The sequence below is a fragment of the Haliotis rufescens genome, unplaced genomic scaffold (assembly GCF_023055435.1).
Source record: "Haliotis rufescens isolate VD_foot unplaced genomic scaffold, xgHalRufe1.0.p SCAF_2, whole genome shotgun sequence".
Taxonomy (NCBI): domain Eukaryota; kingdom Metazoa; phylum Mollusca; class Gastropoda; order Lepetellida; family Haliotidae; genus Haliotis; species Haliotis rufescens.
This window is the reverse complement of record NW_025963890.1, coordinates 2,599,799-2,615,843: the sequence shown is the minus strand read 5'-3', so window position 1 is coordinate 2,615,843 and position 16,045 is coordinate 2,599,799. Positions and strand designations below refer to the sequence as shown.

Genomic DNA, 16,045 nt, shown 5'->3' with positions numbered 1-16,045 from the left:
GAGACATACATTGTATGTTTCACAAGCTATTAAGTGAAGTAAGTATGGTTTATGCATTTTATGTACACTCACAAAGAAATTAGGAATAAAACCAGTTTATGGTTTTACATCATCAAACAAACAGAGTTGTGTTTACATTACGGCCCAGCTGAATTAGACGGAGACGGTGTGTGTTACCACCACCACATGTCGTTACTGCTGTTAAATACTCCACACAAAACGCATGTTGATATGAGTAGTTCAAAGCGGGTTCAGTTCTATCGCATGTCAAGCTCAGCAGTATCCAAGATCACAAGTTATTTGCCAACGTGCCCGAAAGATAAGTGACTCATCAAATGCGTTAATGAAAGTTGGAAACTAAATAATGTAGGTGTTACTTGAATATGTGTATTGAACGATGTCTTAAATATGAACAGATTATGGAGTTTAATGAATGACCATATGAATGAGTTTAGTAAAATAAGTGTTATATAGGATAGTTTATGGTCTATTATCTGTCGTTGCGTCATATTTGATAACCGCCTTTTCTGTCAATTAACATGTTTATTATATGTTTATGTCACTCAGTTAAGATTGAAAATGTCAACATAACGTCAACATTTTCAGGTCATAACACAAATTAAGCATCTTCTTCTAGAGGTATCATCTACATGACATCTACCCTGATAGGGCGTGGCGTCGTCATCTAATGTGACTTCAACAATGGCCTTAGCATTACGCTAACAATGGTGTTAGCATTACGTCAACAATGACGTCAGCATTGCGTCAACAATGGTGTTAGCATTATGCCAACACTGATGTTATCATTACGACAACAATGGTGTTATCATAACGTCAACAATGGTGTTAACAATACGTCAACAATGATGTCAGCATAACGTCAACAATGGTGTTATCATTACGTCAACAATGGTGTTATCATAACATCAACAATGGTGTTATCATTACGACAACAATGGTGTTAACATTACGTCACCAATTATGTCAGCATTACGTCAACAATGGTGTTATCATTACGTCAACAATGGTGTTAACATTACGTCGACAATTATGTCAGCATTACGTCAACAATGGTGTTATCATTACGTCGACAATTATGTCAGCATTACGTCAACTATGGTGTTACCATTACTTCAACAATGGTGTTAACATTACGCCAACACTGCTGTTAGCATTATTTCAACAACGGACTTAGTATTACATCAACAATGGTTCAGCATTACGTCAACGATGATGTTATCATTACGTCAAACACATGGTCTTTGCATTATGTCAACAATCCGCGTGTATTTTTATATAAATCGCTTATTGGGGTGTATTTATACGCTGCAGTCGGAAAGCGCACGTTAAATCTTCTATATCAGTCAGAGTATTTATGCTGTAAACCCTCCGGTATTATCGCTGTTGCATTCGTTGAGGGAACACTGTTGCAGAGCTTTTCTTACAAAAAGTTTTTACCTCTGATATTACGTGTCGGGCAACAGTGAAGGGTATGTGTGTATTTGTGATCGGTGATGGCAGTTGTATGCAAGCCGGGGACTGGCCATGTATTATGTTGTAATAAATTCGGTCGTGTATCGCACAGCGTGTTCCACCGTTATATGTGGTATATGTTGTGATTCGGTGTAACGGGTGGGTTTAGGAGAAATAGGTGGTGTTGGATCGCCAGGACATGGCAGTTCCTGGAGACGCGTGCATTTAAGCGTGACCCACGGTAACAGGTATAGCGAGACAGCAGTAGCGCTATCACACAGTTATTGACCGCGCTTTCGGAATACTGCGTTGTTGACCAGGTAAGTACTTCCCTGATATCAATTATATCTAATATATTACGTAATAACCAATCAAGTAACGGCACTCAATCTTCAAATACAATGTACATGTGTACATGTACTTGCCTGGAACAATTAGAAGCCTCACCCTGCGACATATCCTAAAGATTTGGGTTGTTATCAATGGGTATAGTTCAGACTTACCACCAGTTACGGCCGGAGTTCCACAAGGGTCAGTTTTAGGACCGCTACTGTTTCTAAGTTTCATAAACGACATTATAGACGATATTGATAGTAATTTAAGATTGTTTGCCGATGACACATCCCTATATGTCGTGGTAAATGACCCGAATACAGCAGCACATTGTCTGAATAACGATCTAAGTAGAATATCCTCTTTGGCAGAAAACTGGCAGGTCGATTTCAATCCTAATAACACAGTATCTATCCAATTTTCCCGGAAGATTCTTCCAAATGTAAAACCAGTTTTGAAAATGAGTAACACAACTGTTCAGGAAGTTCATTCTCATAAACATCTTGGACTTACTCTCCAGGAAGATTGTATGTGGAACGATCACATTGATAGCCTAGTCAAGAAGGTCAGTCCAATGATTAACTGTCTCAGGAGTTTCAAGTATCGTTTAAATAGAAAAACACGAGAAACTATGTATAAATCTTTCATATTACCGATATTTGATTATTGTTGCCACATATGGGACAACTGCACAAAGGAACAGGCGTTACTACTTGAAAAACTAAATCTAGATGCACTCAGAACTATTTGTGGGGCTGTTCGTAGCACCAGTCACGGTAAACTTTATAAAGAAACAAATCTTACATCATTAGAAGAAAGAAGGCATTTTCAAAAGTTAAATATTTTTTATAAAATGGTTAACAATCTAGTATCGGACTATCTCTCATCCTTAGTTCCAAATAGAGTGTCGGGTGCAAGTGATTATAATTTGAGAAACTGCTCACAGCTGCAAACCACAAAGTGTAAATCAAATAATTATGCCAAATCATTTATTCAAGATACAGTTAATATTTGGAACTCACTACTTATTGAATACACCAATGCCAGTAGCTTAGGAAGTATTAAAAGTTTTATAAAAAGCAATGATAGGAATGGTATATACTTTGATACAAATTATGGATCAAGGTTCTGTCAGGTTATACACTCCCGTCTCAGGCTTGGATGCAGTCATCTAAACGCTGACAAATTTGCCAGATTTATATCCGACAGCCCGAGATGTTGTTGTGGCTATCATACGGAAGATGCACTTCATTTCTTTCTTACGTGTCCCTTAAACAGTACAGTAAGGCAAAACATGTATTATTTCGTAAAAGGCTACGAATTAAATTCAATACTAAATGGTAATTCAAATGTAACGAAATCGGTGCACAGTTTTATTCTATCTTCTTGCCGATTTAGAGATTTTGTCTGAGATGATGGCTTTGTTGTGCTGAATGTAAATAATAATGTAACTGTAGTTAAGGAAGATAATCCAGTAATTAAACACTTACAGAACAATACTTACCTTTAATGCCAATTATACAATGTATGCTATTTCTCATGTCACTATAAATACATTGCTATTTGTATATGTATTATGTTTGGGAGAGGCATTAAGATAAGCAAAATGTGTTTGTTTGCCAATCCCTCCACTTTATGGATAAAATAAGTTTATATCACATATCTTAAAGATTTGGTGACCCCCCTTCGAGATGAACCAGACGAAAATATATTCACAGAGGCGTGTTCAAGATGGCCGGCGATCGTGCTTTCTCGCTCTCACGACACAACATTCCAACTGGTGTAGCCGGGGCTGAAACAGCACCATCCACAAGTTTGAAAGGGTCACACATTAACTTTATGACAATATTGATGGGTTCATTCTTTGATGTACAAAATGTTTATTTTTGATATTGAACATATTTGTTTGTTCGTCGTTTTCCGCCGTATTCAGCAATATTCTAGCTATATGACGGCCGTCTGTAAACAATCGAGTATGGACAAGACAATCCAGTGAACGATTTATGGGATATGATGGCATCAACCAAGTCAGCGAGCCTGACCACCCGATCCCGTTTGGTAGCCTCTTACGACAAGCACAAGCGGATTTTCAGGGGTTAAAACGGCAATGAAGCTTTTGAATGGTAGATCTAGTCAAACATTGTACAATGTGCGAGGCCATCTTGGATTTCAAGGCGAACGACCTCCCGGGCTTTATCGCGAGTAAACCATGCGATCGTTCAGTCAGTCATGTTCAAAAGGACTTGGCAAAAGAATAATCAAAGGGATCCTTTTGGGAACACTCTGCACAATAGTACCTATTGTGCTGTCAGCTTGTATCGGTTTCCTACTAAAACAAGACATTGTCTTAGGTATGCGGTTCTCATTGAGGTGTATGTGCGCACTCACCCGTGACGATAATGGTCAGAATAAATAGAGGTTATCACGCGAGTGTGTTTGGGGATGGTAAATATCCTGCATTAGGAATAAACATTGTATTTAGCGAGCCTTGGCAAGCTAAATACATTGTGTTTATTCCTAATATAGGATATTTACCATCCCCAAACACACAAGCGTGATAACCTCTTTATCATATAATGTCATTCTTAAATTCTGTGCTTCAAAATCGCTTTCCCTCTCTCACAAACATTACCGAAACATTGCGAGTTTTCCTGGAATGCGCGCATTAATATTTATTACATCACAGGGTAAGTGATGTGTCAGTCTGACAGTGACAGTAGCCAATATAGTTCCAACTGAAATCTGTTTCTTATACACACTGCAAACACGAAAACGTCGTTTTTTTCCGTATATGGTCATTGGACGGAAAAACGACTAAAAATTCATTAAAATTGATTAATTGGTCAGCGTCTAGAAAGTGTCCAGAAAAGGGTCGAGTTTTTCAAGCGTAAAATGGACGGAAAAACGATGCATTTTGCTCCGCCTTGTACAACTGTTAACGGCCAATCAGATGGCGCTGGTCCCCCGACGCACGTGATGTCCAAGGCTTTCTTTCGGAAGCTTTAGGTTTCGTATTTCTGGCATGCCTTGCTCTAGTATCTGTCGCGCGCAGTGCAGCGAGATTTGCTGATAAGCTAGTTTTAGGATATGTTACATGTTAATGGAATTCAGACACGCGCCAAGAAGTCAAACCAAACAATGTTACTAAGTTTATTGTGGTAACGGCTATGTACAGTTACCCCTATCGGATAATGGGTTGTGTTTCATTTGGTTATAACAATAACTAATTTTTTAATGTGAAGTTTACAAGATATACGACTTGGACGCGAGGTCGGTCACATGACGTTCTTCACGTGACTGTATTCTTGAAAAGGCGTAAACACTGACTATTTCCACATTCCTGCGGAAAACCCTTGGAATTCCCTGGTACGAATTCATACAGAAGCGTGGTTGCAAGCCCATTTAAGGATACCCTCGCTACAACCCATCCCAGAGAGAAAAAACACGAAAAAAAATCCAAACTGTCGCAGTGACAATTTACAGAAATCTATGAATTTACCTTAGTATCTATTTGACACATCTTCACAATCACCTTTCAATGATCGGCCAATTGATCAGTGATGCCAAAGGCTTGAAATAGCCACAGGTTAATTAACAACTTCGAAAATATCTCCCGTCATGTTTATCGTGTCGGCCATTTTGACGTATTGTACTTGATGTAAATGTATTACGACGCTCTGTCATTGTAATTGACTTACTGAGGTAATTCTGTAAAAGATCTTCTCATCTAATGAGGATATTGTTTGGAATATATTTCTTGTAAACATACTAAAACATATGTTCCTCGCTTTGGGGGGAACTATTTTATTCCGGGGTGGCCCATTAAATCTAGTAGTAAGTCAAGGCACCATGCGTGATCTGTTATTTTATGTGTTTAAATTACGATTTGGGGCGTTAATAAAATACACTGACGCAAGTATATTCTATTCTAATGATGCCCGTCCTCAGTTTAACCGAGCATGTAAATTATTTTGTCCGTCAAAAACATGGACGAGTATAAACAATATGTTCATTCACGTAATACATGTCATACATTTGACAAAATGTATTGACTCGGAGCATTATTGTTAATCACAGCGTATGCAGTTGAACTCATCACCCATCCCATTATTGATAACCCTTCTTGAAGATCTATGAAATCAGAAGCTGCAACACTCTATCTTTTAACTGGCATGTCAGACTTCTATTTCATTACTCAGTTTTATTTGCACGATTACTATGGAAGGGACATTGTCTCGTTGTCGCATTGACGCCTTTACAAAAACAAGCAAAACGTGTCAAAATTAACAAAAGCGCGACAATTGGCCATTTGTCGCATTGTCGCGTGTTCGCATTGTCGCTCTTTGATAATCCTTTTCTTTATTTTACAAAAGGGCGACGATGCGGTAACGCGACATTTTCAAGGTCAAAATATGTCTCGTTGTCGCATTGTCGCCCCATCACAAATGTGTATAAAAGGCGTAAAGTTCAGTTATTGTTACAGTTAGAAAGTTCAACCTGATAAATGTACGTCTTGAAATGAAAACACAAGTCCGTCCGCGAGTCCAAAACGTTTTATTGTGAGTTCTTCTCTAAAAGTGCTTAGTGTTCAACTCCCAGTTCCAAACACGTAGTACCTCCTCAATAATCCACATACCTCCAGTGCAGTGGTCTTCCGGAAGATCTTACTCTTGACCGTATTAGACAACTGACGAGTGCACGCCTGACCTGTGACCTCGTTGCAACCCTCGTGGTGTGTTTGCCGAAGGGAGAGGTGTAGGAAATGTGTGCTCCAGCCCAGCGCAGAGCTCGCGACACACTCTATACTGATGTATACATAGACTAATATATAGTCTCTGAAATGAACATATCATACAGAAAAAAACAGTTGTTCAGTTATCTTAATAAAAATCTAATAAAAAGGGAGCCCATTGATTCTCTTCATTTTCAGATACTGCAGTAATATAGACTTGCCAAACATTATAGACTTGCATGGGCTGTAGTTGATATAAATGTATCAGGGTCTGTAAGACAGACTAATGTATACAGTATATTGCAGTTGATATACTGTATACTGCATGTGATACTTATTTGCGGAAATGTTACAACTTTCAAGATTCAAAATTCAATTTGTATATATTTCATATACAACAGACCGCCGTCATATATCACTGGAATACTGCTGAGAGCGGCGTGAAAACAAATTGTTTTCATAATGGAGCGCTGCAGTCATTTAAAATAGAACCGTATACATATGTACATGTAGTACCAACTCACTCTATTTGTTTCGAATATTCAGCAGAAAATATATTATTAACCAGGTCTTTGGGAAAAGATATCAGATTTTTATAAGCAGCCACATAGGGATGATAAAGGACCCCTCGCTGATTAGGTTCTTGTTTACTTAAGAGCAGAGTTGGCCATGTTAGATGATATAACCAAAATCCGGGAGCTCCTGCGGGGGGCAAGCTGGTCTTGTTAGTGTATGGTATGAGCTGTGACGTTGACCCAAGAGAATAATGTAAAACATGAGACCAACTCAAGTCTATAATGATTGGGAAAGTCTAGATTTCCACAGCCCTAGCCTGAAATTAAGAATGGTTCTATGCTCCATTTTAATTGTATTATTTTCATTTTGTAGACATGGATGGACCAACCAGGAAAGAAATTGATGGAATATTAATACCACATGTTACCACTGATCCAGTTAAATTCATCACACAATAATAAATTAGTATTTGACATTACGGCATTTGATTATTAGGGCATGATCATGTACATGTTCACTGTAGTAATGTACACACCAGTCAACTTGATTATAAGTTTTATCAAAGTGTAGCGCGGCATCAACGATTACTTTATGATATCCTCACTTGTCATCGATGTATTGACATCGAACAATGGACGGCAATTCGAAATTCTTATGGATAGCTTCAATAGGGACAGCGCCGGTGTCAGTACAATTTTCCTAGTTAAAATAAGTATCTACAAAACATAATCTGAAGCAGACAAGAACAATATTTTTTTATTAATGCTTACTTTCATGGATAGAATTAAGGCAATCTAGGCTTGCCAAATCGTTCTAAACTTGAGCTGGATTCCTTTTAAATTTATTTTGTATGGTCTGGGAGACGAACGGGCGTCAGTATCGCATGGAGAACTGGGACAGCCTTAATCAGTGTGATCGGATATGTTGTGGAGTTTCGGTTTTGGGCTGTTTGCTGAATATATAGAATTGCGAGTTATGTATACTCTGTATTCTTTCGTCTTGGTAGCACTGAGTGCGGCGTTAAACAACAAACCAACCAAAAATCGTCTTGGTAGCATATATATTTTCTATGTTGCTTTTTGAATTATCCACAAATAATGAGAACTACAATGTTAACCTGTCTCTGGAGATATGCAATAATACTACTGAAGGGCATATCTGAAAAATGGGACTTCTCGACAAATATTTCTTTCTTAAATACTACCCGTTACAGGCATTCTGATCATTATATCATACTTTGTACAGTTTAAAAGTCAAATAATGGCAAATTGTGTATCTTTCTAAATTTTGAATTAATTATATTTTCTGAAATAAAACCTTAGCATCAGATAGTGATATACACGAATATGATCTATACTATTATAAATGAATTATCAATTTCGTATTATGAATTAGATAAACAGAAATATGATAGTAAAACAAATTATTTTAATCTATTCTTGTGAGTAGGTAACGAGAGATCTAGGCAACGCACTAACGTAGCCATTTATAAAAAAATGAAATATTAAAAGTTTAGGGGTTTGAACATGCACATTGAATGACAGGGAAGAAAGCAACGCAATAATTAAATTATGAATCAAATTATGTTATAAATATAAAAGAATATTTAGAAAATATAAGTTTAATTTCTCATTGTTGGAAGGTGTTTAATAATTATATAGATTTTGTTTGATTGTTTGGTGTTTAACGCCGCACTCAGCAATATACCAGCTATATGACGGTGGTTCGTAAATAATCCAGTCTGGACCAAACAATTTAGTCATTTTCATCAAGAGCACCGATCTACGCATTTGGGATACGATGACATGCATCAACCAAGTCAGCGAGCCAAGTCGCCTTCGTACAAGCATGGGTTGTTGAATGCCTATTCTAACCCGGATCTTCACGGGTATTTTTTTAAATAATGAGGTACAATGAAATTCTGTATATGGATAATATGTCCATACACGCCAAGTAAATGGTATATGCAGTAATTTAAATGCAAATGATTCAATGATGAGTTCTTTCACAAGTCCATATTTCAAGGCATGTATTTGATATTCATAATAACTCCACAAAAGCTACACAATGGCAACAAAACGGTACCAGCATCACAGATACCAATAATACATGAGATACATATAATTACTTTAAAGTTAAAACATGTATCTAAATAGAAAATTAGAAGGAGACACCAAAATGAAACAAGCCTTGTTCAACAGGTTCAGACTCAAATTTCTATCCCACTTGGGCTCCTTTTAAATTTAAATATAATTTCTCGTGTCGATATGTGTCAGAAGGAATGAAATAGTACAGCACTGGTGAATAGGTTATATGCGCATGTCAGCGTCGATCCTATAATATCCTTTTATGCAAAATACTTATATACTGATGAATTAAGGTAGTAATACTACGCAAATATATGTCCAGATGCATACATCAGTATCATCTCGTGATCTTAATTCGTGCTTTGAGCCCTTTTTCTACCGGAGATTCTGGGGTGTTACATCACACCAGAAAGCCAGGTCCAAATTCAAGTCATAATTTCATGGTCCGTCTTGTATGTTGGAAACCAATATCGCAATATGGCTAAATATTGCTGAACGTGGTATTAACCCGATTACTCACATAATTATTCCATTTTCTACAATCATCTACGAACACTATCTTTAAGGAGAGTATATCTGTATCATCCAAATGTCCATACATATATGTCCACATTTATATGTATAAAGCAAGTCGTCCTGCACTCTTCCTTAAAAGATAAATGTTAAGCATTTCCTCTGTATGGATTTATATAATGTAATATCGTTTTAATGTAATGCTGATGCAGTAAACGTACCACAGACCTAATGCTAGAATAACATCTAATTTCTGAAATGAACATATTTTACAGAAATAAACAGTTGTTTAAACAATACTTACAAAATTTAAGAACAAGGAGCCAAGAGCCAAATATTGGGATGTGTTGGACATATTTGTTTCGGGGTCTTATGACAGACAAACCTGATGCCTTTAAGTATAAAGATAAGTAAGTATAGATGTTGTACATATTCAAATATGTTCGTGATTAACCCAACCTTGAAAAATATTGAAAGATGAGTGGTAACTATTTATGCCATTATTTCAAATTAGAATGAGAGCACATCAGGAAAGCATGGTACTTTAATATACGTATCTTGTTAACCCAATATTCTTTTTTAAGTAAGAGCAGCATGTATATCGAGAGTATAGGTTTGGTGCGTGACTTATCACACAGTACTTTCAGAAAGTGTGCATATTCTGTTTATCGGCAATAAATAACATAAGACGATTCAAACGGGTAAATACGATTTACTTCAGAACTAGTATAGATTATTTAAGGTTAGGGGGAAATGTATGTAATTAACAGAACTTTGGCCGTGTTGGAAGGATTTGGGTCCTGGCTTGGGCTTTGTGTTGGACGTGTAGACGGCATTTCCAGGTTTGACGTATCAATGACAAAAATGATGTCAGGTGCAATTCTCTGCCTTTTCGGGTGAACAATTGGCTTGCCTTTGGATGTGTTTGTGGCGGGTGCCACTAGTGGATCGGAATGTGCTCGCGTTTTTGCGAGCATCCAATGTCATCATTTATTATGATGAATCATGAAACATGCTCCTGATGTTGTCGCAATGGTGCAGTTGGCGCTACTTTTGGCAAGGGTTTCTCATGATAATGGAAATGCTTATGTCGCTTTTGTTGACCGATAAACATGAAAAGATATAATGTTAGTGTATATGGTCATGTAATTAAGAAACAAACGACGAATGGGAGTTGTTTATTGTACGATAAACAACGACCGAGATTCTTTTATTTCTATATGAGATATCAACATTACGTACAGCCTCTTTTAGGGTGTTAAATTAGGAAAAAATACACGCTTTACAATTTTTACCCGTACTTAAATAATGATGATTCCTTTAATAGAACCCGACAGCGGCCATGCTAGATAAATCCATTTTAGGATTTGAGTATTCTCACAATTTTCTCGTCAATCATCTGTACCTTTACTCCCAATACCGATTGTCATATCACTCTCACTTTCGGATTCTCAAGCAACATTTATTGGGAACAACTCACTAGACACATACCTCTCAAAAATAAGGTCAAATTTACAAATTTTACTTTTCAAGTTGCGAGTGCATGTTCGAATCTCAATAAATGACGTCATGATAGAACAATGTTTTATCGTGAAATAAATATCGCTTCCTTCTTTGTTCTTTGTGATTTATCGCGTAGCTATCTTATATCATCAAATGCCAATTTATAATTGCTTTATCATGACGTATCCGTGTCATGGAGCAATAACATACACAAATGTCGTTGACTTCGACGTTGAATTGTGTCATGAAATATGATTATCCTCTTGTGTGCAATATTTCTGGTTGATAAATCTAACATATTCTTACTTTAAGAATAGCGACTATACATTATTATATATCCCTTATCGGGCCTCTGTAACATTTGCAAAATGATACAAATATAAAAATACAACTGAACCTAAATGTAATGTTTTAATATCCTTACGTTGCTGAGTGCAGCATTTAACAACAAACAAACAAAACATAATATCTTTAAGAATTATGTTAACAATTCCGATGCTAAAAATAATCTCACAATCTCCATACCTCTCTCTCTCTATGAAAACATAATAACCTTTTTTTTAATAATCTGAAGGGAAAATAATGCCAATACTATCCTAATTATCATCATTATTTATGTTACTTATCCTCAAGTGAAGTAGTCCTCCACACTATACATTCAGTGAAGAAGCCCATGAACATATGAACTATGTAACATACATTCATGGAAATTAGATGAACAGTTGAAGTTAGCAAATGATATTATTCGGTCGAACGTCTATCAGCCATCTATTCTATTCATGAAGAACATTTCACGTGGAACCAACAGAGGGAATTATGACTATCGACTTGCTAATTATTTTTTTATATTCATGCCAGCTCAAACGATCTATTGGCTTGATTTATTGTTATGGTATCCACAAAATAAGTAGGATCCGATTTTTTCCGTTTTTGTTGAAATAAAACTGAATAATGTTTGCTGTTTACATATCAAAGTTTGCCAAATTGTTACAAAATGTTTGCCCACAGCAAGGCTACGTATCCCCAACATATTGTGCTAGGCACAGTATCACTGGACTGAGGGAGGGCGGTATTCCTCCTTGTGGGTCACCTGCTTGGCAATATGGGACGGGAAAACTGCAGGAGGTGAGGGCAGTTAAGTTGATGGTACAGACAGATAAGAGAGATCATTTTACAAATGTGAAACCTCAGTCCACAAAGGAAGAGGCGAAAGCTGAAACTTGGTGAGGTTTACAGAACAAAGGCAGTTATTTCTAGTTTCTTACTGACTCTCGAAGATACATTTAATAAAACAATTAATGCGCGTGTGTGTGTGTGTGTGTGTGGGGGGGGGGGGGGGGGGGGAGGTAGAAGAATAATTGTACACCATAAAAATGGCTACGTATGTAGTTCGGGTAGATATGTTGAATGCCCGGCCAGTATGACCTTTGAGTCACTACAGTTTCAGCAATTAAAATGCGTAAAACAGTATTTGAGTGAAAGAAAACACTATAAGTGAGTGAAACAAAAGACCTCAGTACAGGCACACCCAGTCCCCCAACCCCAAGTCTGCATGTATCAATACTCATACCTTCCACATCCTCAACCACTTAACTTACTCACACAATCATCTGACAACATGTTCGCCGACCCTCGTATCACAACGCATGCACGCACGCACGCACGCACGCACGCACGCACGCACGCACGCACGCACGCACGCACGCACGCACACACACACACACACACACACACACACACACACCACATTCTTCTTTCCCCACCATTATGTCTACGTCAGCCATCATGGATCCATGCGCATGCTTTCATACATAATCCATCCTCCCACCATTCCCCAACATCCATCGAACTTTAACTATATCCGCCCTCATGTATCGGTATTCGTGCTTTCATACATACATACACCCCCCTACCATTCCCCTACATCCATCGCAGTATAACTATGACTACAACCGCCTTCGTGCATCCGCACTTATGTTCACATTGCATTGCATATGCATCGAATTACACGTTTAAAATATCGTAAATATTTTACAACATGTACATATTATATATCAGCAAACAAAGATTATTATAACGCAATAGATTTCATCCGTCAAAACATGACAGAAAGAGGGGCAGCCTTTTTTGCTACAATGGCATCTGAATGCTCTAAGACGTTCAACTGGTCAGGAGGTGAGAGTTGCGGAAGATTACGGTAAACTTCAGTTACAGAATTCTATTACGAATATCTAAAGTATGAATAAAGATCACAGCTTGCTATGACGTGTACTTCATGCCTGCAGAATTAGCAATGTCCTTAGCTCTAAATTGTATGTCTAAATGTTTATGTAGACAAAGACCCAAATGTATATAGGCATGACCATATTATATTCTACGCAAATATCACCACATTTAAAAACAAAGCTAGATTGTGTCTTTGAAGGGCATTAAGAACTTATACACACAAGGAAAAATATTTATGGATGTCAACGGAGGAACACTAGTAGTATAGGTAATGGGGGTTCTGGACCACTTCCACTGGAGCCAGATTCATATACCTATACTGCTACTACAGGGGGGATTTTTTATGTCAAAATGATGATGCGATTTAATGATAGTCATGAGTTGTATTAAACGAAACATCAATATTAATTAATAATGGATAAAATTTACTATAGCCCACGAGGATATTGGAAAGGTGTAGGAGCAATAAAAAAATTAGCCACCACGGCTAAGGTATCTAAAGATGTGGCAAAGGATTGGTTAAAGAAACAAGCGATGTGGCAGATATATTTACCGGCACCGCGTTATATACCGAGGAAGAAGTTTGATATTTTTACGACGAATCAAGTTCATCAGGCTGACCTCTTGTTTCTTCCCCACGATAAGGTAAAACGCAAAACGTACAAATACGCTTTAACGGTAGTGGATGTGGCTAGTCGATACAAAGAGGCTGAGCCATTAACATCGAAAGAATCAACAGAGGTAGCTAATGCACTGAGTCGCATATATAAACGTGGACCGCTAAAATGGCCTAAGCTATTTCAAGTAGATCCCGGTCGCGAGTTTATGGGATCGGTAACAAAACTGTTAACAAAGAACGATGTCAAAATCGTCCGTGGTGAAAGAGAGGCCCACCGCAGTCAAGCTATCGTCGAAAGATTTAACAGGACATTAGCGGAACGTTTGTTTGGCTATCAGTATGGGATCGAAATGAAATCCGAGCGATTGAGATCAACCGAATGGGTGACACGATTATCAGCCGTTGTATCAGCGCTGAATAATGAAGTAACGAGATTAATAGGGAAGAAACCATCCGATGCTATTAAAATGAAATCCGTGACTTCCGAATCTTCAGCACCGAGGAGAGGCAAAGAACGAAAACTTCCGGACAGAGTAAGGGTAAGATATTTATACCAGGCCGGTGAACTCGAAGGAGGCCTACATCGCGCAACCGATCCCATATGGTCCCTTAAGACGTATAACATTAGTAGATTGGTTACGAAAGAAGGAGAGCCCATTCTTTATTATCTTCAAGATGGACCGGGTAGGGCATTTGTACGAGAAGAGTTGTTCATAGTTCCCGACGGTACGGTATTACCACCATAACCATAAGCATAGGTATTTACACCATCATTATCAATCCATCTCTTTGTATCTAAGGGGGATAATGATGTCTTGTTCATTCTTAATCCATATATCCTATGATCGTAACTTCTTAAAGAGTTCATCTCGTGTTTGAACGTTCTACCGTTAAATAATGATTCTTTATACTGTTCATGTTTGATATGCTTTTTTACAACATACTTCTTAACGCCCTTAGCTTTTCTTATCTCTCCATTATCGGACTTCTTTATAGAATACATCTTAGGTCTTAATCCCACATACTCCGCTATAGGGGTCCCAGCACATTCATCCTTCATCTTACCTAACACCTTTTTATTTACTACGCTGTGCAGTGGATTATCTTTTGGGTAATCGCTCGTGTCGTACATATCTATTTTTTCTGCCATATCTTTATACACATCCTCGGTTTGTATTTCCATCAACAAAGAATCTGTGTCGGTATATAACACCTCGCATCTATCGCCGTATTGCTTATTAAGTTCGTTGTAATAAAAGTCATACATTAAGTGTTTTGACAAGTCAAGAATACTCATACCGACGTACACCGGTCTGTTGAATTTTATATTACTCTTCTGCATATGCAACGCGGCTAAGTCGTTATCAAATATCTTGCTTCTGTTAAAAGCCGGACTGGCTATAAGTTTCCTGAGTCTTTCTTCCTCATTAGATCTGACTAATTTAACATCAACACGCTTCCTTAGATTCTCCATAGTTTTACCAAATACCGAGTTATTCATGAGCTTATATAGATTCTTTTCGAAATCGCTGGTAGCTATCTTTCTTAAATCTGTGTTCAACCTTATATAGGGCTCCATCCAAGGGCTTTGATCAAACTTTAGAACTCTGTGTATTTTCTTAAGTTTCATACCTAACGATAGATACAACTGGAGATTTCTATAGTGAACTATATATTTTGTCTTATCCATCAAATTCGGTACGAGTTTTTCTACGTTAGCTAACCTACTATTACCCATCAAGGAGCGTTGATATTCCGACATCCAATCTTTATTAACCATTAATCTTTCGGGAGCTAGCGGATAACTGTTATGATCTTTATGTAACGAACTTGGATATTCCAAGTCAACTTCTAGTATGTACCCTTTATTCTCATTGATATTATTCACTTCGATATCATCGACCCATTCAAAACCACCCGTGGGTAAAGGTTGACTCATAGCCCATCCGTACAAATTGTTAGCGTCGAGATATAATATGTGGGTGTCGGGTTTACTGGGATCGTATCCTTCCACTAATTTATTATTAGCCTTAGAATACCTTT

General features: G+C 37.6%; 1 protein-coding gene across 1 annotated transcript in view; it reads left to right on the top strand.

Moving 5' to 3' along the window:
• The first annotated feature begins 1,640 nt into the window (after positions 1 to 1,640).
• LOC124114137 overlaps positions 1,641 to 16,045 on the top strand; it is a 62,868-nt gene continuing 48,463 nt past the window's right edge. The window contains exon 1 of the mRNA XM_046474700.2: positions 1,641 to 1,793. The gene's annotated coding sequence lies outside the window, so the exon portion shown is untranslated. The remainder of the gene's footprint in view (positions 1,794 to 16,045) is intronic.